The sequence below is a fragment of the Barbus barbus genome (genome assembly GCF_936440315.1).
Source record: "Barbus barbus genome assembly, chromosome: 40".
Taxonomy (NCBI): Eukaryota; Metazoa; Chordata; class Actinopteri; order Cypriniformes; family Cyprinidae; genus Barbus; species Barbus barbus.
Genome location: NC_136718.1, coordinates 4070961 through 4078132, shown reverse-complemented (window position 1 = coordinate 4078132; position 7172 = coordinate 4070961).

The window sequence follows — 7172 nt, the reverse complement described above, 5'->3', positions numbered from 1 at the left end:
GATGGTAATTAGCCCTGATCCAGAGCAAAGAGTTCAGCATTGCGTCGTCAAGCCCCATCCAAACGACGATCCTGCTGAACTCTTGCGCAAACTCCGGCAGTGGAAGATCTAGGCGGGCCAAGATGGCAAAGCACTCTGCGATCTCCATATTCAGTTTTAGGTCTCAGTTTCTGTCATGGGACGTGGTTGTAGCAAATATCACACGAAGAAGTAGACGAAAGAAGTCTTTAATAAACATCAACACACAAATTTCCATTAATAAACATTAAACTGAGACAAAGATAAGGGGAGAGCTGAGGACTTATAAAGGAGCAAACAAGATGATTAACACAAAACAGGTGAATAGAATAAACGATGATTAACTAATGACAGGAAACAGACCAAATAAGGACAAAACGGAACTCAACGGGAACACACGTGACAAGTAAACTGCATCTTCATCATTACAAATATGTATCTACAAATTTATAAATAAAAATTGCAACTGGAATGACATCAAAGTATATTTAAATGCTTGCCATTTAATAGACAGTAGTAAGTAATTGTAAGATTAAGATGTACTGTCTTAGGTGAGACAAAAAAGCACTCTTAAGTTCAACTAATTGTATTAAATATAAATTTAAACTATATTTTTTCATCAATATGTAAATAACATGCGTGTAGGTGTCTCTAAGCATTACATTTACATTTACATTTAGTCATTTTGGCAGACGCATTACATTGCAGTTGCACTTAAGTTTTATTTGTTTAAAAAATATTATTATTGTAAGTGTGCTGCTGCCTTTTCTCGACGGTGTTGTTGTACAGCCACCAAGAATTTTTTTTTTTTTCCTGCACAATTCAAATCGATTCAGCCTGACTGTACAACCAGCCAATTTGGCAACACGTCTCCTGATATTTACTGGTATATTTATACAGCGTTCCATAGTGTATTTTATCCATCTCAGCTGTTATTAATGCATGCCCTGCTATCTAAGGTGGAGATACCAAACACACCCAAGATAAAGATAATAAATATCATTATGATTTCAACTTCAGAAGTACCAGAACTATGTTCTGTTACATCAACATTACATCATTTCTATTTAGAAGACACTGACTTTATCTGATTACTTTTATTTTTCTTTCTTTCTTTTTTTTTACATGTCATTTTTGGTAATGTTTAGTGATATAAATATAGTACATACAATAACATGGTACATCTAAAATTACGATAATATGACCATCTGATATTATACTGTACCGCTATAAAATTTTATATTGTTGTAAATGTGGAATGTTTATTATGCAGCAAGTGGAATCAGAATGTATTTGAGTATCACACATTTCAAGTAACGTTAGGTTTTTCTGCTTAGATAACCGTCAGATCGTGTCACACGCTGTGCTCCTCCGGTAATATCCTGTGGAGGTCAGGTCAAGGCCAGCAGCTGAGGTTTAGTATTAAACAACATCATGCCCCAGATTACAACACACTAGCAGTAACTGTCAACAGTCATGCATTCTTTCAATATCACATGGAGGCATTTATGTCTTCACAATTCACTTATTCTACATGCATAACAAGCAAAAAAGCTGATATATTGTGTATATATATATGTGTGTGTGTGTGTGTGTGCATGTTTATGTGGTTTGAGGACACAAATTTGTATAATGACATGGGTATGACAGAGGTATTACAATATGAAGGTGGTTTATGAGGACACTGCTTATGTCCCCGTGATTAAAAAGGCTTAAAAAACATACTAAATGGTGTTTTTTTGAAAATCTAAAAATGCACAAAGTCTCCTGTGAGGGCTAAGTTTAGGTGTAGGGTTGGTGTAGGGCAATAGCACACACAGTTTGTTCAGTATAAAAACCATTACGCCTATGGAGAGTCCCCATAAACCACAAAAACCAACGCGTGTGTGTGTGTGAGTGTTCTCAAATTAAATATATTAAAGCAGACTTTGTCATTTTGATTTAACATTTTGTTTTATTTTTGCATAGAATACATGTTGATTTACTTTTTGTTTTCAGCCCTACAATTTTTTGGCACCTACGTTTTAAAGAATATCACCTTTGTAAGGCTTTATTTAAGGCTAAATAAAATTTAATATTGGCTTTCTTAATGCATATTATTGAGCGTAGCATTACTTCTGGCAGGTCAACGTTAGTCAAGCTTGCATCAGCTGACTCTCAACTGATCCCATCTACCTATAGGAATACGACACCTATCTAAGCTTCCATATATAAGGTCGTCAGTATTATCAGTACTTTTCACATTGCTCTATAGCAAATTACCCTCCTCCATCCCCAACTCCTCCTCTGTCAGTCAGGATCCAGCCTTCTGATTATCTTTTGAATCAAACAAATTCAAAAATGTGTACATAAAATTACTGAACTTCTTAACAAATCTACAATACTTTTGTTGGTTCTGTTCTGTTTACCCTGGGGGGTTATCGCTGCTCTCCCTGCTCTCATCCATGCTAGGGTGCATGGATGCACAGGGAAATCTTGCCCAGAACAGAACCGTTCTGCCAATCCAAACTATATGCTAATTGTCAATCATCTTTGACGATAGTGGTCCTGACAGAACTGGCTTTATTTTTGGATACCCTGTATCATATGCAAATTTGCAATATTATAGGAGTGATTGCAATTTTTATATTGATCCATTATTGCACATTTACTGTTATCTGAATTATTTCACATATTACACTGCATTATTCACTAATTAAGTAATTAATTAACTGAAACATTATTATTATTTATTTTTATTTTTATTAGTAATTATTTTATTACGTGGGAAGAAAAAGCACACCTAGTGATAAAATAGACATGACTACAGCACACATTTTATAGAGTTTCTACATAATATGTGAGCCCATAATGTAGGAATTTAATTGAAAAAATTCTAATCAAATCTGTTTTTGTTTTTGTTGTTTTTTTTTTTGGTAACACTTTACAATAAGGTTCATTAGTAAACTTACCTGCATTAGTTAACATGTACTAAGAATGAACAGTACTTCTACAGCATTTCTTGATCTTAGTTCATGTTAATGTCAGCATTTACTAATGCATTATTAAAATCGCAAGTTGTGCTTGTTATCATTAGTTAATACACTGTGAACTAACATGAACAAACAATGAACAACTGTATTTTTATTAACTAACATTAACAATGACGAATAAAAAATTTAATAAATTGTTTTGTTCATTGTTATTTCATGGTAGTTAATAAATTAATTAATGTTAACAAATGACGCCTTATTGTAAAGTGTTACCTTTTTTTATTGTGATGCAGTCAGTCATGTGTGTGTGTGTGTGTGTGTGTGTGTGTGTGTGCGCAGATGCTCATCACGCTCTGAGCACAGGTGCAGACGTCACACCGCAGGGTTTCAAAGGTCAGAGGTGGCACGTCTACGAGGACTGCCCTTACATGTTGGACTTTGTAGAAAATAATGCCATTAGAAGTGCATTTGCTTCTCAGTTAATTAGTAACTCATCTTGATAGCTTAATTACAGTTTAAAGCTTCATATGCTGTAAAGTGCTTTATAATGCTTTTATTTAAAACTTACATTTCAATCATGCAGTGTTATGCTTAAAGAACATACGTAGGCTGTCTGAGGAATAGTTGCTTGGGAACACTTTGGACTTGTTTTTATGTGCAATATATAACATTTATAAAATGGTTAGTTCTATTCCTCGATCCTGATTGGTCAGCAACGACTATGACCGCTTCACCCAACCGTTCTGTGTATCACTGAGCAACACCATTAGCAACCATCCTTAGCAACATAAACAATCAATAGCATCAAAACTGTTTAATGTAATATTACTGAATTTATTAGTTTTCTGTTTCAGGTATGATTTTGTATGTCCATCAGTTTACACTGTAATGACGCTTGCAAACTGGCGTTGTGTCTGTTTTAAAACTAAAATATGGAAAACAAACGTTTTCTCATGCTGAGAGATAAGTAGATGTATGTGTGTGAGAAAATATCATGTTGGTGTTAAAAATTAAATAAATGACAGCGGATGATAAGAGCTCCTATTCTCCATTAGATGAGGCATGTTCGGAACATTCTCTTGCCGTTTACTATTGCTGCCAGGAACTATTTTTTAGCAGAAGGATAGCATTTAACGAACTTGCTTCAAAAAAGTAACATTTCAATACATAAATTTTGGGTTTTAATATGTTTTATTGTGTGGTAACCGTTTTATAAAAGCAAAAAGGTACTCAAGGCCATGCTGTATCGTGAATGAATCACGCCTGAAGGGGTTGCAGGCACTCCGCTTCGTGTCATGTCTAACAACGCCCTTCAGCCATGATTTATTCACTATACAGCACAACCTTGAGTACCTTATTGCTTACATATCATAACTTGGGGTCCATATTGTTATCTGTATTTAACTCTGCCATTTATTTCATGTCACAGTGCCAAAACTGCAGTCATTTCAGCTCTGATGTTCATGACAGATTTATTCAGTAGTATTTTGGCAGTGCTGCGACTATGGAATATAAGATATTCTGAGGAACGATTTTGGAGGAATTTCTCTGGTTTGTTTTGGTGATGTTATGTCAGTAGCAACAACAAAATATTATTGGTTGTGTTTATTGAAAATGAATAGAATGTGATGCAGTCCTGTTGTGAAATCATGTGGAATGATGTCTCAGAAGAAGACAAGCTCCACTCACATTCGTGCAGCACAATGAAAAACAGACAAATGGTTCATCATAAATTTACCCCATATCAGACCAGATATCACCAGCTACTATCACTCAAAGTTACTGTTCAGAAACAAATGCTTAAAAATAATGCTTTTTTTGTGTCATTAATGGTTCTGTGAGGAACCTTAAACATCCATGGAATATTTGGAAAAAAATGTTCTTCAGATTATTGCAATGATCTATACCAGGGATGGGCAACTTCGGTCCTGGAGGGCCACTGTCCTGCAGAGTTTAGCTCCAACCCTAATCAAACACACCTGAACCAGCTAATCAAGGTCTTCAAGATCACTAGAAATCTACAGGCAGGTGTGTTTGATTAGGGTTGGAGCTAAACTCTGCAGGACAGTGGCCCTCCAGGACCGAAGTTGCCCATCCCTGATCTATACACTAAGAAAAGTTATTTTGATCACTGAAAGGTTCTTTGGGAAACCACAAATTGTTCTTGTCACGCTGTACTGGAGCAAGGATCAAGGAGACACGGAGATATCCAAACACAGAGTTTTATTGAACTTCCAAACACATGGAACATGGATCTTGGGGGATGGACGAACAATACAGGACATGGGAGACAGGGAGACATAGGGCTTAAGAACACTAGGAAAACTAGGAAGACCAGGAACAGGTGGGGAGTAATTAAACAGGGCTGGAGACAAATTAACTAATGATGACAAACGAGGACAGGAACAGGAAGGCCAAATATGGGCACGGGAGGAGGGGGAAACAAGACACAGGACTGACATTAGGGACCTTTCGGAGTGTCCCCACGCCATCCAATGGGGAGGGGGGTTGGTCGCTCTGGAGGCCTCCAGGGATCAGGGGGCAGGGCTACCGGCCTCCAGGGCGGGGCCCGTTCCAGGAGCCATGGCCGGACAGGAGACACAGGAGGCCATGGCGGATCCGGGGATTCGGGAGGCCATGGCGGGTCAGGGGACTCGGGAGGCCACGGCCTTACTTCTTTGGGCCGTCCGAGGGTGTTCTGTTTCCTTGACCCTTGGCCCAGCCACACAGGCCGTGACCCTATTACCCCCCCACCAAAATTTTCTTGGGGAAGTCCCCCCCTGGGAGCCACTGCGGAGCGGACTCTGTCGGGCGCTCTTGCAGCGCGGACTCTGTCGGGCGCTCTTGCAGTGCGGAGCTGGACGGAACCAGCGGAGACGCAGGAGGGCACGTGCGGTGAGCCGGCACGGGGGGGCACGTGCGGGGAGCCGGCACGGGGATGCTCTGGAAGCGCAGACACTTGGGGGCGCTCTGGAAGCGCAGACACTTGGGGGCGCTCTTGAGGAGCTGAGCTGGATGGGACCAGCAGAGACGCAGGAGAGCTGGACGGCCCCAGCGGAGATGCAGGAGAGCTGGACGGCCCCAGCGGAGATGCAGGAGAGCTGGACGGGACCAGCGGAGACGTAGGAGAGCTGGACGGGACCAGCGGAGATGCAGGAGAGCTGGACGGGACCAGCGGAGAAGCAGGAATGCACCTGCAAGGAACAGGCACAGGAGGGCGCTCGTGAAGCGCGGATTCGCGAGGGCGCTCTTGAAGTGTGGATTGTCGGGGGCGCTCTGGAAGCGTGAGTTGCAGAGGGCTCGGGGAAGCCGCGAACGGCAGCGGGTTGGCTCGGGCCCGGACGCTTCCCAGACACCAGTAAATCCCCTCTCTCCAGCTCAGGCCGGTAGTGTCTGGTAGGTCCACGGGACAGTGGTAATTGACCCCGAGCCAGAACAGCTGATTTAGAGTGGCGTCATCCAACGCCGCCGCCGCGGCGATCTTGCAGAAGCCCTCTGCGAACTCATAAAAGGGGAGATCCCCGCGGATCAGTTCGGCGAAGTGGGAGGCGCTTCCATGCCGTGGAGCAAAAACTGGAACAAAAAAAAACACTTTTTCAAAAAACAAAAAAGGTTGGCCGCCGCTTACTGTTGTTTGTTCCTGTATTATATCACGCTGTGCTGGAGCAAGGAGCGAGGAGACACAGAGATATCCAAACACGGAGTTTTATTGCACTTCCAAACACACGGAACATGGAGCTTGGGGGATGGACGAACAATACAGGACATGGGAGACAGGGAGACACAGGGCTTAAGAACACTAGGAAATCAACGAGGAAGACCAGGAACAGGTGGGGAGTAATTAAACAGGGCTGGAGACAAATTAACTAATGATGACAAACGAGGACAGGAACAGGAAGGCCAAATATGGGCACGAGAGGAGGGGGAAACAAGACACAGAACTGACAGTTCTTCTATGACGATGCAAAAACCAAATCTGGAAGCTTAATTTGTAAGAGTGATTTGAACCAACTTTTAAGGAACTTTTAAGTATGAAGATTTTGGTATGTAACGGACATTGCAATAATGAGTTTTGCAGAGTCTGTGGAATTTGTTTCTGTAACCTTCAGTATACATGCACAAAATCAAGTTCAGTGTTCAGTGTCTCTGGAGTAACCTTGAGGGTGTTACAATAGTGATAGA